Genomic DNA, 17,631 nt, shown 5'->3' on the forward strand with positions numbered 1-17,631 from the left:
TTTAATTGGAGAAGGGGAACAGGACTTTATTGGGGAACAGTGTGTACTTCTAGGACTTTTTTCCAAGTCAAGTTGTTGTCCTTTCAATCTTAGTTGTGGAGGGCACAGCTCAGCTCCAGGTCCAGTTGCCATTGCTAGTTGCAGGGGACGCAGCCCACTATCCCTTTCAGGACTCGAGGAATCGAACCAGCAACCTTGTGGTTTAGAGGACATGCTCCAACCAACTGAGCCATCCAGGAGCTCAGCGGCAGCTCAGCTCAAGGTGCCGTGTTCAATCTTAGTTGCAGGGGGCGCTGCCCACCATCCCTTGCGGGACTTGAGGAATTGAACTGGCAAACTTGTGGTTGAGAGCCCACTGGCCCATGTGGCAATCCAACCGGCAACCTTAGGAGTTAGGAGCATGGAGCTCTAACCACCTGAGCCACCTGGCCGGACCCTCCATTTGTTTTTATATGTTCTACTTATTTGCCAATTTTATCAGACTTGTTTAATATATCCATGAATATTTCAAAGTCTGTTTTAAATCCCTTAATTTTCTGAATATACTTTGGGTCTTTTTCAATTATTTTTTGTCTCTTTTGTGATCATATTTTCAAAAGTCCCTCATATGCCTGTTTTTGTTTTTAATCATAACCCTCATTGTATGTAAAAAATACAGAGGGTGCCAAAAAAATGTATACACATTTTAAGAAAGGAAAAAAAACCTATGAAAATGGTAATACTCAATATATATCAATAACAAAAGATGAATACAAGTCACGTTTGACTTCTGCAATTACAAGAGGTGCTTAGAGTGGTTCCATCAGCATTCAGACACTTCTGATTACGACAAACTACTGCTTGAGCAATATTGACCAAAGTTCCACTTGTATACATTTTTTTTGGCACCCCTGGTATATATAGGCATAATTTGAGGCATAGTATAGTGTTATACTATTAAAAGGATTGATCTCTTCTTCAGGTAGGAAGCTAGAATTACTAACAATTCCAGATTATTCTTATCCAATCAACCCTTCTGTCTTTGCAAGATTCAATTTGTTTCTAGTTCACTCTTGTTCCTATTTTATACCATTGCTGGGTCACAAACCTAAGGTGGTGGGACAGATGGTAACTAAATGCTTTTTGTAGGTGGTCCCTGAACTTCAATCTGCCTTTCTAGTCCTATGAATTTTTTTATAATTCTGCTCAGCTTTTTAATTCTTTGGCTAACTCTGGTGGAATATACGTTTGGCTCTAGGGTATAAGTGACACTAAATGTGAGATTACCATCGTATGCTTTTTTCTTCTAGTTCTTGATTCATATTTATTCACTGCTTTGTTAACTCTCTGGTGCACACGTATATGTTTTTCTTAGTATTTAAAACAGTTTTTCTAATTATTTTCTATGGGACAGATTTTTTGAGTCACCTTGCCTACAGATACCAGAGGCAGAACATACATACAGTAAGCTGAGAAAAATAAAATCTAATTTACTTTTAAAAATATGATTCATCGATACATTTCTTGCCACAAAGTTCACGTTATAATATTTCCAGATATCTTCAGTCAGGAAGTTTTTCTATTGCAATTGCCTACTGACTGACTTGAATTCAGCAGCTGGCATATACCTATTATGGAGTGTGTTTAGGAAAGTGTTTAAATAAATTGCAATCTATAGTAAACATAAGTTAGGTTGCCAATGCAGCCTAGGGATTAGACGTACTGAGTTCATCACCTATGAGCTTTCGGTATTAAATAATTTACTTGATATCACTATGCCTTGGATTTTCAACTGTTGAATGATGAAAATAGTACATTCTTCTTAGAAAGCTTAAATGATTTAAATGTGAGATCAGTAAGAACACTGAGTATTAATATGGCCCAAATGTTCCTTCACCAGTTTTGGATTATTTTATTCTTTTTTTTAAAAATGTATTATATCCTTTTCTATGATGTTGTTGAATAACAAAAGTCTTTGTTATTATCTGTCAGTCAAGAATTTGACACAATATGTTATTTATTAATTTTGCTAACAATTGCATGTCAGATACGAAGAAATTAACCATTAGATGGCTTTAGGGATGTAAAATATATAGTCAGAGAAGTGTTTTATTTTTTTTTTCTCCTACGCAATAAGAAAAATGAAAATAAGGAACAAGGTGTGCAAAGATAAACTCCAAACAAAGGCAAACATCAGCAGCTCTGGCTGAACCCAATAAATTTTCCAGAGGATAAATAACAACGTAGACCCCAAATGTCACCAACAAAGAGACATAGAAAGCATACTAATAGGAATAAGTACAAGAGTACAGAGTCAATTTAGCTAGTAAAGTTAGCCCTTTTCACAAGTCTGTGAAATAGTAATCGTCTGTCTGTAATAATATAATAATAAGTTCAAATAAACTGTTTACTACGACTAGATGTTCTAAGTACTTTCATATAATGATTCATAACTTTTCCAACTGACTCTTTTTTGGAGGAAAGAGAGAATTATACTTTCTTCATAAAACAATTTTCCTTTTCAACAACCTGTCTCTACCAGTACCATCCAAAAAAATGTATAGTGACGTGATGATGAATGATCTTTACTATTCACCAGCCATATTTGGATAACTGTTGGACACAACTTTAACTTTCTCAGTCTCTAGATATAAAAGAGGTTCAAGGAGACCCTACCATTGATAATCATTAAGTTTTGTCTTTTCTATCCCTAAAATATTTGCTGCAAATGCACATGACCATCTACTCTCGTTGCCACTATTTCTCTGTGAATTATAAGCTTCTCTCACAAGGAATAGAGCAACAGAATTGTGTATGCTCTCCTTGCTTTCAGTCTTCTTTTTTCTAACCCATTCTTCATGAAGCAGCCATAGTAAAATACTTAATAAGGATTAATAACTTCACCCTCTAGCTTGAAATTAATCAATGACTTACTTCTCATAGGCAGTGGAATAAGTATAGACTCATGTCATAACTTATAAGAATCCCTTGTAAGAGACATTCATTTTCAGTATTTCTAGCTCCAACACTTGCCACTCTTCACCTTGCACTGTTTACTTCTAAGATATGTGACTATTTCCAGGCCATTTTATTTGTCAGGCTAATATTTAGATGAGGCATAAGCCAATAATACCCTTCACCAACACTCCTAACCCCTCCCATCATGTCTATCACCTAATCATCTCTAGGTCTCACTTTAAATGTCATGTTACCCATGAAGCCTTTCCTGACTCCATACATTTTCTCAGGAGATACACTGACATCTGCATCTGCATTTACCTATTCCTGCTGTAACATTATATTGTTATATAGCATGTCTTTCTGATTTGCTTTTATACAGCAAGCTAGTATCATAGTGTTTGGCACACAGACAATAATTAAAATAGGATTTATTGTTGAAAAATTTTTTTCTTTCTCATATTAGATTTTTTTTTCATATTAGATGTTTTTTTTTTTTTTTCATATTAGAAGTCATTCATGAACTTCAAGTATCTGACCTGCAACTAAGAAAGCAGATACTTCTTTATATATCCTCTAAGTATTCATTTTCTGAACCATCCTCAGAGCATGCCATCATTGTAATTATAAAAAGAGTTTAATGGTATTTCTTCATGGCATTTCAGAGTGAGGAGATAATGATACACATGAAGGTTTTAATTTATTTCCTCAGCAGCTTCTCTATCTTCCTCTTTTTATTTTTATTTTTTATTTTTTTGTAATTGATGAACAATGCCAGGCATCACAGCAAACTGGGAGTTTTAGACCTGATTTTTGAGGAGTAGAATGAGATAACAGGAGTCTCCCCCACTTCAACTTGGACTGTGCAGTATCAACATAGCATTTAGGAAATTCTAAAGACTAGTCTATTGTTTCTGGACATAAATGGCTAGAGAAAAATGGATATGGTACTTTTTCTCAGGGAGCTTACCTACTACATGGAAAAATGACATTAAACCAATAATTGCACTACTGAATTTCCACATGCAAACTGAGATAGTATTCTGAAAATATGAAACATGGTTTTATGGGGGCTTAGAACAAAGGGCTATCATCTAAACTACTATTAGAACCGAAAGCTTGTGTTGAAATTAGAATGACATAAAAGTTAATTGAAGAACACATGGAGAGCATTCCAGATGGAGGAACACAATATGCAAAGACCTTGAACCAGCAATAATCACTGCATAGTAGAAGCTGAGAGAATACCAATGGGGGGAAATGCAGAACCAAAGACTTTATCAGCTTTGGGAAGGATTTTATTGTATCTTTATCCTAAGACCATTTGGAAGCCATCAGTGTACTTTAAAGACAAAGATGACATAATCAGATTTGTGTTTTGAAACAAATAATTGCTTTATTTTTATTTGTAATTTTGTATCTAGAAAAAAACATGATTGTTTAGCTTCTTACTCCTCCTCATTATAGTTCAGGGAGACAAATTAAATTTCTGGAAGGACAAATGGAATGATCATAGCCTATGAGATCCTTCAGTATTTACTAGGTTGCCTGGAAAGAAGCATTAAAGAATTAAAATGAATTCTCCCTTCATAAGCTTTACATACTGTCCCCTTGGCACTAGGGTTTTTGTTTTTTTCAGTGTTTTGGGTTTTGTTTTGCTATGAATCCTTTGGGCATGGAACAGAATCTTAACTGCCAGGCATACACACTAATATGATTTTTGAATAAAAAAGTCTAATTTAATTGTAAGAAACAAGTTTCAAGGAATCTTTAATAAAAAAGGGCTTCAGAGGTCAGTATTTTGTGTCAGAATTCAAAACAACCATAATAACCAGAAACTAGATGGCAATATAAACACTAATCCTTGGGGAAAGTATGTATCCTTAAAATAAAAGTGGTTGGATATAAACATAATATTTCAACAGGCTTAGAAAAGCAATATGATCAGCTATATACAATGTGATTTAATCTAAAGCAAAATCTTTTAGCATATGCCTTCCATCTTCTATACTACATAGCATTGTCATGATGCTACCTGTCTCTTAAAATTTTAAATCACACTAAATTACCTGAACAATTAAAAGGCAAGTAAGGAAAAAACAAGTTTAATGGTTTTTATCTCAAATAAATGATTCTGATCTAAGAAGGAATGTAATTTTATGGAATTCCTGAGTTTAAGTATAATCTAATATTTGTAAAGTTTAAGGATTATTATGTTATATTTTGACTCTTTATAATTTGTGATATTTCATAATTAATGTGTTTTGGAGCAGTTATAAACAAAAATAAAATCTTGATTTGATGGCACCGATATACTTCATGTTGCTGGTAAGGAGGAAAATCCATTGTTATCATCACACTAAGTAGGAAGAACATAGTCTATAGAGTTAGACAGAATTAAGGTTGAATTTGAACAGTTAGCTTGGGAAAGTTACTTAACTTCTATAGGCCAAAGTTCCTTCAATGCTAATTATACTTCCTTCAAAATTTTAGATTGGATATTGTGTGTGTGTGTGTGTGTGTGTGTGTGTATATATATATATATATATATATATATATACATATATGTATATATATGTATATGTAATATACATACTGTATAATAAATATATATATACACACAGAGGGTGTAATATATAATATATAATATACATATTATAGAAATATATATTATAATATATATGTATATATACATCCAGAGGGTGTAATATATATTATACACATGCACACACCCAGAGGGTGCCAAAAAAACGTATACACAGCTTAAGAAAGGAAAAAACAGTATTAAAATTATGTTGATGGTAACAACTTTGATCACCTGTTGTAATTGCAAAAGTCAAACATGACTTGTATTCATCTTTTGTTATCAGTATATATTTAATATTACATTTTTAATACAGTTTTTCCTTTCTTAAAATGTGCATACATTTCTTTGGAGCCCTCTCTCTATATATGTATAAAATACACCTTGCCCATGCAAAAAGCATAAGCATTCCGTGTTACAGCAGGAAATAGATAGCACTCTCAACTTGGGTAATTGGAAGAGAGATTTTGATAAAGGGCTATTCACAAAGAATTGGCCAGAGTTTAGCAAAACCATATGACAAAGGGCAGTCATACAGGGCTATTAACCACAAGAGAAAGAAAAGGTAGGTTGAAAGGCCCACAGAACAGGAGATTTCATCTTCAGTGGAGAGCACAGATCACATAAGGAGTCTTGCATGAAGGGAGTCATGTATTAAATGTACTGACTTTACTCTCTTACTATTTTTCTTTTCTTTTCTATGGATCTCCTACCAGTGCTTACCTCTGGCTGAACTTAACTCGAAACACGAGGATAAAAAACACACTGATACAACCTTTATAGTTCAGCCTTTTGGGATACAGGAGGATAGCGCACAGATTACAATGGGAGCAAATGGAAGAAATACAGCTCGGTAAGTATTAATAGAATTGTTTTAAGTAAACTTTTCGGGTTGGAAGAGTTGTTTAACAACTCATAAAATCATACATTTGGTAAATGTTCACTAAATGAATATCAGCCAATTCAAGAAGCAGAAAATAAATCGTATCAGTAATAAGAACTTAAGGCAAAGTGTAGACCAAAAACATTGCAAGTTATTTTTCTTGAGCTGTGAGCAGGCTCTGAGCCTCTCAAAACGGAGAGTAATTGCTCTTAGCTTACTGACTGGAAGCCCTCTTTCTCCCTCAGTGCCTCCTGATCTCTTTCAACACTTCTACTTTGAAATTAGCCATTTTAAGAAGAAAAGTCATTAGGAGTAGGGCTGAGTTCTACTTTCTGAAGGGAACTGAGGGACATATGGCCCTGTCCAAATGTGTGGGAACATAAGGGAGAAGAGAGACTCAAACTTCTACGATTCCTTTGGATACAGGCACCTGAGTCACTACCCAGTCGCATGGGGGAGGGTTTCATCTGGATTCAACTGATGGGATGTGCTCAAGGTTCAAAGTGAGGAAGGGTGGTAAAGGCGACCTTATGGGTGGAGCCCTTTGGGCCCGTTCCATGCACTGCAGTTTTAGCTTCTAAACCTCAACATACAGTAGAAAATAATGTGTTATATGCTTGTTCTTCTCCATTCCAAAAGTGACAGAGGGGTTATGCTAAATTGGTTAGGTTCGCGTGCTGTGAAGTTGTACTGAGACATAGAGATTCTTGCTGATAATTCCTCCCGTTTCCTCCCAGCTGTCCAACAGAAAAAAATTTGGAGAAGATGAGGAATCACTACTTTGATTATAGACTTAAAAGCAGCAGGGTTGAGGATGTCCCTATATGCCAATTAAAGAGCAACAGGAGATGCAGGCTTATATGGGGTTTTCACGAACTGAATTCCCTTGTTCTTACTGTCCCAGCTCTTCTAGGTCTTGTGAATATAACTGAATCCATTCCACAGACTTATGGAAGTTGGTACACTGTCTCAGACATTGCCAATGCCTTATTTTCTACATATTGATGTGATGTGGCCTCTATTATATGTGTTCAGTTCTCTCCAACAGATATTTAAACTCCCTTGCTATTTGCCTCCAGTGGATGGGTCAGGATATGGGACACTTCTGAATGTCCAATGATTTCAGTATATAGATGAAACCCTGTTGACTTGCAACTTAGAACTTCAGTCTGAAGGCCTTGAGGGGATGTTATCATACATCTAGCAGTAGGAGTGACTGATAAACCCAGACAAAATTAAGGAGTCTGCTCACCAAGTAGTTTCTTGGGGTTACGTGGGTGGAATCCCTATGCAAGGTCCTTCCAGCAATCCAGGAAAGACTGCTATCTCCTTGATCCCAGCTACCAAAATGAACGCCCACCATCTTACTGAACTTTTTGGGGATTGGAAGCAGTAAATTCCTTATCTAGGCATTCTACTGGATTGTTTATATTGGCTAACCTGCAAATGAGCCTCCTTTTGGTGGTCCCAAGCCAATAGGCTGCATTGAAAGCTGCCTAGCAAGATCACATGCTCTACTTCCGTGCCCTTTGCAAGTGGAAGTATCTCTTTAGGCTATAAGTCTCTATATTGCAGGATATTCCACTGAAAATGGGGCTACTGTGCTAGCCCATTGTTTACTAATACCTCAAATCCTTAAGTCTCTGTTTCTGTTGCCTCTGTTGCATTACAGAGTGACCCTGGGCAAAAAGCTAATAACCCCTAAACTTCCCTAAGTGAAATCTGCCTTCTTTTGGTGACATTACAGTGCCTTCAAATGTAATTTTTTCAGGCTTTATACTTGACTGCAGGAAGTTTAATTTGACAGCCTATTCCACCATTACAAAAATCTGAAACCTCTTATTTTTATTTTTATTTACATTTCCCTGATGATTTAAAGTTAAACCCATTTTCATGTGTTCTATGGCAATTTGAGTGTCTGTAAACTGCCTGTTCAAGTTTTTGCCCATTTTTATATTGGGCTTTCTTGTTTAGTTATACAGAGTTAGTTCACTCCCTTTGACCTCTTAACTTCAGATGTTTCTAGCCATGTTTCAGAACAGGGGCACACATACAGATATTTCAGAACTTTTAATTACTGGTTAAACATTAGAATGTCATGTATTTTCAGTTTTCAGCTGAACCTACTTTGTTGATATTCTAACATACATTGGAATTCATACCTTAGTTGCCACGTCTGTCTGAAGACTTACCATAAGGAAAGTAAACCTTTCAATAATCTTAACTACATTAGCTTTTGCCTTCATCATACACAAGAAGGGATTTGCTAAGTAGGTCAAAGAAGGGCCTTGATATGCATTTACAACTTCTGTGACTTAAAATTTGTCATGTCCCTGAATCTTGTCTGTCAAAGTAAATCCTTTCATTCTTCAAATCATGGCCCCAAATCATCCTCTTCTTCCCAAAAGACCTCAGCAGATTAGATGCACTCTGATTTCTCCTGCAATGTAGAAGAATACCTGGTTTTATCATTCTTCAATTTATTGTGTTTCATAGATGTTGACTTTTTTACAAATTGAAGGCAAGGCTCTCCACCAGCAAAAAGATTACCTCTTGCTTTATTGGGGTGACTTAGAACCAAACCCACAATCTCTCTGAGGTATGAGATATGCCTGTATCTTTGATTAAAACAATAATATATATATGTATGTATGTGTGTATGTATAGATATATATCTCTATAGATAGATACATATATAGAAAGATATATCTATATATACATATATACATACATAAATACATACATACATATACATTATTTTTTTAATCAAAGATACAGGCATATCTCATAACTCAGAGAGATTGTGGGTTTGGTATCTATATATATATATATAGATACATATAATAAAAGTATATGTATATTTGACACACACACCAAATTGTAAGAAGATTCGATATCATGCAGGTGTCAATTCTACCCAAATAAATAAATTTAATATTATCTCAAAAATAATTCCAATAGGATTTCAATATTTATAAAATAATTTTTAAAGGAGAAATAGGCAAAGCAGCTATATTGAAAAAAAATAGTAGTAATTTGCCCAATCATGTATTGAATTGTTTTATAGAATAACAATAAGTGGTTTATAGTACACAATAAGAGTAAGATTAACCACATGGAATATAAAGTTATTTTATATATCGTAAGCGCATTTCCAGTGAAAAAGAAAAAAAAAATCATTAAATTGAATGAGTTTTCTATTCATTGAAGAGAAAACTGAAAATGTCAGTGAACTGTCAAAATATAACTATATACTTTAGGATGTGAAAAAATATACTCTCATAAAATACTGACAGGTTTTAAAACTAGTATATTAAAAAAATATATATATATGTCAATAATACAACTCTAAAGTAAATTAATTTGATTAAGACTAATTTTACTTCCAAGAAATGAGTAAGAAAATTAATAGCTAAAATATAAAAAAGATAAGCACAAAAAAGTAACCATAGGAAAACTGCTTATTGTACCCAAAGTCTTCTTTTTAAAGGAATATAGTTAATATGTTTTATAAAAAATGAAATCATAAACCACTCAAAATATTTATCTGGTTACATCATTGATATGTTAGGAAATTTTAAAATATTTTAAAAGAGAAAAGGGTTTTAAAATCTATGAATATCATGATTACATTTTTATAAAAACAAAATTTTGTGTATATATGTATGTAAGATCCATTATGATATATGGAAATGCAATTGTTTTTTTCTTGAGGAATTATGGGTGATTTTTTAAATAAAATCCATTACTTCACATTTTTTCATGTAATATTTTAATCTTTGAGCATAAATTCATTTAATAATTGGAAAATCTATTTGTAATATTTTTAAAATAACTTTTAAATAATTTTCCCCAGGAAATTATGAGTTAATTACATGTCACTCAGTATTTTGAAGAAGTTGCGAATGTCCTCTTCCTAGGGATGATAAACAGTTTGTACTTCAAAAAAGTTGAAGTAGATCATCGCTAGGGGATTATTAGTTCTAAATTCTGAGCCTGTAGTTAACTTGAGTTTTGTGCAGTATGTATGATATACACATATCATGTATGCTATTTAAAAATATAATATTCATATTTAGTACAGATGTACTTGATTAGACAGTGCCTAAAATATTGTTAAAGTCATTTACTTTCATCTATTATTCCTTAAAATTCATTTATATTAGGGAACAAGTCCTACAGTTTAATTCTATCTTTCCATGTTACCAATCATAATATATCAGTTATTATTCAAAAATACAATGTTAGCTTCAGGAAGTCAGAGAATTTGTTTTCTTTACTTTTTTGTTAGCTCCAATATCTAGAACATATCTGACATATAATGAGTACTCAATAAATATTTGTTAAAGAATGAATAACATTTAATAATGCAGATTAGGTTCCCAAATATAAAATAAAATAAGGTAATTGATAATGTCATTTAATTGTACCATACTATTTCACATTTCTTGCTTGAAACCATAATTTATCAAGCACTGTGATTTTAAATTCTGTTTTCCATAGAACTGTCTTCCATGCAATATTTGAACAGTATTCTGGTTTGTTCGTATTTAATATCAGCTTTAAAATTCTACATTAAAGCACAATATTTTGAAAATTACTTGGCCTATGGTAAAATGCCAAGTTTGATTGCACTGAGAATATGATAAGTAGCTGTCATACTTGTAGATTAAAAAGCAAACAAAAAAGAGATAAGAAAATCAGTGATATTGTGGTGAACCGCAGTTTATTGACTTCAGCTGAGTTACATCATAAAACTGTCATTCAATTCAGGAAAGAAAAACTCATGTATTGTTTCTGATTTTTCTCTGAGCCTAGTTTATGGTTGGAAACCCTGGGACAACCTTCTCTTAATAGCCAGTTGATATCAAATGATCTTGTTTTTTATTTGTAGAAGTAACTGCTTGGGAAACATTTTCTCTGATGTTTTCTGTCAGTAAATACACACAAAAAACTTGAAAAAAAATTATATTAATAAAAATTGAAATCTATTACCATATTAACCATAATTCACATGCATGAAGAATTCTTGTTATTCTTGTTTCTAGGTGTTATGGACTGAGTTTTGTCACTCTAAAATTTGTATGTTGAAATCCTAACCCCCAATGTGGCAATATATTTAGAGACAGGACCTTTAAAGAGATATTTAAGGTTAAATGAGGTAATAAGTGTGGGGCCCTAATCCAATACAACTGGTGTCCTGATAAAAAGAAAAAGAAACATCAGATATCCCTCTTTCTTTTCACACGATGCATGGAGAAGAAGCCCTGTGAGGAAACAAGAGAATGCCACTGTTTTTAAGCCAAGGGTGAAAGTTCTCATCAGAAACCATCCATGCCAGCAGCCCTTTGATCGTGGACTTCCAGCCTTCAGAACTGTGAGAAAATAAATTTCTGTTGCTTAAGTTACCCAGTCTGTAGTCATGGGCCACATAACGATGTTTTGGTTAACAACTTAACCACATACATAACTGTGGTGCCATAAGATTATAATGGAACTGAAAAATTCACACCACCTGGTGATGTCATAGCCATCGTAACATCATAGCACAACACAGTACTTACATGTCTGTGGGGATGCAGGTGTGAACATACTGCGGTGCTGCCAGTCATATGCAAGTATAGCACATACAAGTACATCAGGAGACTAGACCATCTAGATCTGTGTAAGTGCACTCAATGATGTTTGCACGGGGAGGAAATCCCCTAACCATACATTTCTCAGAATGTATCCCCATCGTTAAGTGGTGCATGACTGCATTCTGTTATGGCATCCCTAATATAATGCTATGAGACATACATTTAAGTCAGTAATATTCTTTCTAGATCTTTTGATTATTCTAATATAACTGAGGGTAAAATTTCACTAATGTCAAGTTCCACTTAAGTATGTGTTGTCAGACTTTTCATTATCCCCAAACACCATTAACTGTAGGTGTCAATGACCTGCATGCCACTGTTTCTGTAGGGTCTTATTTACAAGTTTTCCTGACACATATGGAGTCTGCCAACTCTGAGCTCATTACATTTTCTGTGCATGCTTCCAGCTTCAAGATTTTCCACTAGAATGGAGGCCCTAAGTAAGAGTGTGTCTCCAAGTGGCAGGAGGCATCAGAGGCGTCTCACGTGGTTCCTGTAGCAGACCTTATGTATCATTCAGGCATCTTTTCATGCCAACACTGTGAGTCCTTACTGAATCCCCTGGATCTATTCCTTTCCCACTGTGCATTTACTTTACATTAATATAATGTGAATGCCAAATAAACTATGTTTATGTAAAAGTCACCGTTGTTCTACCTGGGTAGAAGCAAGTGCTACAAGCAGAAGGAAGACAGTACAGGGATAAATCCTTTTAGGATAACAGACAAATCAATGTTGACACCTACTCATTCACAGAGTCAAACATATTCAAGATGAAGGACAGTTTTACTGACAGGATCTATTAAACTCCCACAGTGATGGTGTAAAATCAGTAAGTCATAGCTTAAAGGACCTGTTCCCACCAATGGAATAAAAAATACCAGTATTTGTTTAGTTGCTGAGGGAAAACAGTCAAAATAAAAGGTAAATGAGAAATGTCTAATGGGAGAAGCAGAGCTTTCAACATCCTGTTATAGGAAAATACCTCTTCAATCTAGAATATGTGCAAAGGTTCAATCAACATGATTTAAATAATCCTGAAATAAAGCAGAGCAGAAAAAGGAGTCGTTTTTTCTATATACAGTTACTTCAAGGATGGAGAACCAATACTCACTGGAAAGCACATAACTTTCTGACCGTTAAGAGATATTGATTTTATGAGTTCCTAGATTCCACTGAGACATGACATTCCACAGTTGTAAACCAAACCCCCACCATTATTTAAATTTATTTTCATTAATAGGATATGGCTAGCTCCATGGTTTTGTTGTTATTGTTGTTGTTGTTCCTTTATATTGTGATAGATAGCATATACAGATATGTATATCCCATAAAATGTCATGAAGAAATGTATGCTCAACATCCTATTTCAAAGATAACAGTAATCACCAACAATGTCAAGAAAATGCAAAGTTATCTGTATACTAGAAGTATCCCCCCCTTATTTTCCTCACAATCACTATTTATTCCATTTCTTTCCCCTAAAAGAGAACTTTTACTCTGATTCTGTGCTAGTTACTTTCTTGATGATTAGCACAATTTTTTTTTTCTTAAGCATGTGCCCATAAAAGCTAAAATGAATGGACTTATATAATATGGGCATATTACGCCTATGTTTTAACTCAGTGTTACGTTGCAGAGAATCATCCATGTTGTTCTGAGCACATGTGCAGGCATCTCTGATGAGTATATAATTAGGAGTAGATTTTCTGGGTCATAAGAGTATCACCAAATATAGAAAATATAAATTGCCAAACTGTTTACCAAAATGGTCAGACTAAGTTACTTACCCAGTAGAATTGTAGGTGGGTCTCTGCTGTATAACTTCCTCTCTGAGCAATTGTTGTTAGTGCATAGTGGTATTGCTTTATGGATTTAATTTTCACTTATTTTATTATTACTAAGACTGAACATATCCTATTGGCTAATTAGATCAAGCGCATTTCCATTTGGAAATCTCCATTGTAAAGAGCTTGTGCAAGTCTCTTATCCATTTTTCTTTTGGGTAGGTTGGTTTGGAGGAGTTCCTCATAAATTATTTCCTTAGATGACATTTGTTGATTATATGTGTCAGAAATATCATTACTTACTCTTGGTTTGCCTTTTCACTTCTTTAATGGTATCGTTTGATAAATAGAAATTCTTATTTTTAGTACAGTATAATTAATCATACTTTCCTTTATGTTTGGTAACATTGTATCTGCCTTAAAAAATATTTTGACTCTATATCATAAAGATAGCCTTCTATATTATATTTTAAAAGCTTTATACTGCTTTTATATTACATCTATAATCACCTGGAATTGATTTCTTTTTTTTAATGTTGAGGTAGGGTCAAGTTGTTGTTGTTGTTGTTGTTGTTTTCCTTTGGGGATAGAGGGTAAGGAATATCTAATTGTCAAAACAACATGTAAAGATTTGTCTTTTCTCACTATTTTGCAATGCTGCCTTGTGTTTATATGTCCATTTGCCTATTCTTGGGCTCTGTTTTATTTCATGTCTCTCTGTCAATCCCTGAGCCAATGGACACTTCCAAATTACTCAAGTTTTAAATATAGTTTATATATTAAATATATGTAAATATAGTCATGGGATATGGAGTATAGGACAGGGAATAGAGTCAGTGGAATTGTAACAACTATATATGATGTCAGAAGGGCAGTAGATTGGGGGAGGGAGGTTATCACTTTGTGAGGGCTGTAAATGTCTAACTGTTACATTGTTTTGTACACCTGAAACTAAGAAAAAAAAAATGTCAGTATCGTTTATAGCCAATCCTCTCTCTCATTCTTCTTCCAAAATGTTTTGGCTATTCTTCACTTTGTATTTCCATAATCATATTAAAATCAGCATGTCAGTTGCCACTCAAAACAAAAAAAAAACCTTTAGTGCTGTTATTGAAACTGTTATTTTTGCAGCAATCAGTTCAGGGACAACTGATATCTTTAAAAATTAAGAATTTTAGTCAGTGATTATGGCATATAGTACATGTCCACATTAATGTCTATCAATTATAAGAGGTATATTTTTTTTTAATTTATGTTGTCATCACTTTTAGAAATGCAACTAATGTTTCTAAATAAACTTTTTATCTTTCCAATATTGATTAATATTTTCTTTAGGATTTTTGAATCTAGGTCTATAGAGAGATTTGTCTGAGTGTCACTTTCTTCTCATATCCTTAAGAGATTTTTATATCAAAGTTTTTCTTGTCTTATAAAATGGGTAAAATAGTGTTTCCACTTTTTTCTATTTTCTGGAAATAAGTATAAAATAGGCAATATGTCTTTTTAGATGTATGATAGGATTTGCTAGTGAGGCTACATGAGCTTGGAGGCTTGAAGTTGTCTTTGTGGGAAGGCTTATAATTATTAAATTTAATAATTTTAACAAGTATAAGATATGCATTTTTTCTCTATTTGTCTGTCAATTTTGATAGGATGTGTTTTTTCCTAGGCCTTTGACTCCAATTTTTCAAATTTACTTAAAATTATTCATAATATCCTTATTTTATATTTTAAATATTTGTAGAAACTATATTGATCTTACCACTTTTATTGCTAAAGTTTATTGTTTGTGCAGTTTTTCTTTGTTTCTGTTCAGTTTCATCAAGAATTTATTGATTTTTTTAATCCTTTCAAGAATCAACTTAGGCTTTGTTGATCATGTTTATTTCATATTTATTTTGTCTCATTTATTCTCTTATCTTTTTTAATTTCCTCAGTCTTCTTTTTTAATAAATAGATTTGGCCTTGTATAATAGGATTATATTGCAAATCAACCTCATATCACAGATCTTACTCAACATCAGGATTTACTTATCCATATTTTTGTTGAAAAAGAGATTTTACCTTTGTTTTTGAAGATATTTGCTGTATTTGAAAACCTAGATTGGTGCTACAACACATGAACTTCATTTTGTTAGCATGCATTCTGCTTTAATCCAAGCTAGCTTTGTTTAGCCTGACAGAACTACATAACTCACCTGCATTCTTTCCTCAGATCCTCCTATCTGTAGGTAACATGTACTGTATATCCACTCCTTTTAATCATTAAGCCCTTCGGACATTGGGTTCTGATCAACACCAAATTAACTTAAGAATAAAGTTTCAGGTCTGTCAATCATTATCAAGATACAATAACCAAACCTCAAACCAGAAGAAGGTTTTAGTCAAACAAAGATAACACCTTGGCCTTAGTTATGTTTCAGCTTCAGACTGCATGAAAGCAGAATGGCCCCAGAGACCGCATCCCCTGGAAACCAGACGGAATGATGTCATGACTGTCACCAGGATCCACAGCCATGATCAATCGCTCCCTGCCTTAGCCCTGACCAATCAGTAGGGCCCCCGACCCCAGCTCCCATAGTCAGCATGATTAATGATTTCTCCCTTATATAACCCAACTATAGAAGTCACTGGGGAGCCAGGCTTTTGAGAGCACTGGCTTACCTGTATCTCCGGACTTAGTGCCAACTCCTTAAATTAACCTTTACTGCAAACTCCTGCTGGTATCTTATTTGGCTTTAGTATGCAGTTGTTTTACTGTCTTCAGTTATATTTCTTTATGCAGAAAAATCAACAGTATTATATTTGTCCCCTGAATGTAAATCTCTTATTCCTCTGTCTCCTTTTAAAATTGTCTCGTGAATAGTCTTACTGCATTGTGTCTACACGTAGTTTCCCTTCTCTTTCCTTTGCTTACGTTTAAGCGTAGCCTGATGCCTTTTCTCAGCTTGGAAAATTCTCAGTCACCATGTCTTTGAATATTGTTTCTCCTTCGTCTTCTTGTAGGAATCTAATTGAATGTTTGTGACACTCTCTGCCTTATGCCATGTAGCCCTGATTCACATTTTCATTCTTTTGTCTTTCTAAAATTGCGTGTGCATATTTTCTATTGAAAATAATTCCCCCTTTGGTTGCTGTGGTCAGGAGAATGGTTTCTTAAAATGTCCACACCTTAATCCCTGGAACTGGTGCCTACTTGGCATCACATGGCAAATGGGACTCTGCAGATGGAAATCAAGTTATGGACTTTAACATAAAGAGATTATCCTGTATTTTCTGGTGGGGCCAATCTCATCACATAAACCCTTAAAAGCAGAAAACTTTCTCTGTCTGAGATAGGAGAGATTAGGCAGAAGAGTGATGCTGCTAAAGAGGAAGTCAAGGGGTTTGAAGTGTGAAAAGGATTTGACCTGCTGTTGCTGGCTCTGAATTATCGAGAGCCACATGGGCCTCAAGGACCTTTGGGCAACACCCCTTTGACAGACAGCCAGGAAATAGTTCTTTAGTCCTACATCCACAAGGAATGGAATTTGAACCAACAACCTGAATGAGTTTGGAAGTGAATTCATCCCCAGAGCTTCCAGAAAGGAACACAGCTTGACTACACCTTGATTTTGGTCTTTCAAGACTAAGCAGAAGATCTATTTGAATCATGCTGTACCCAGACTTCTCATCTACAGAGCTCCGAGATAATAGTTGGGTGCTATTCTACATCCACAGAAGTTATGGTAATTTGTTCTTCAGCCATGGGAAACCGATACATTTGTGTTAATCTGCTATTAAACCTGTCTCCTGTGTTCC

The 17,631-nt window shown here is 34.2% G+C and overlaps 1 long non-coding RNA gene across 1 annotated transcript in view; it reads left to right on the forward strand.

The window, feature by feature from the left end:
• The first annotated feature begins 11,673 nt into the window (after nt 1-11,673).
• Nucleotides 11,674-17,631, forward strand: part of LOC141572821 (uncharacterized) — a 126,500-nt gene continuing 120,542 nt past the window's right edge. Inside the window, exon 1 of the long non-coding RNA XR_012498311.1 lies at nt 11,674-11,781. This is a non-coding gene — a long non-coding RNA (uncharacterized LOC141572821). The remainder of the gene's footprint in view (nt 11,782-17,631) is intronic.

Source organism: Rhinolophus sinicus, linkage group LG07, assembly GCF_036562045.2.
Source record: "Rhinolophus sinicus isolate RSC01 linkage group LG07, ASM3656204v1, whole genome shotgun sequence".
Taxonomy (NCBI): Eukaryota; Metazoa; Chordata; class Mammalia; order Chiroptera; family Rhinolophidae; genus Rhinolophus; species Rhinolophus sinicus.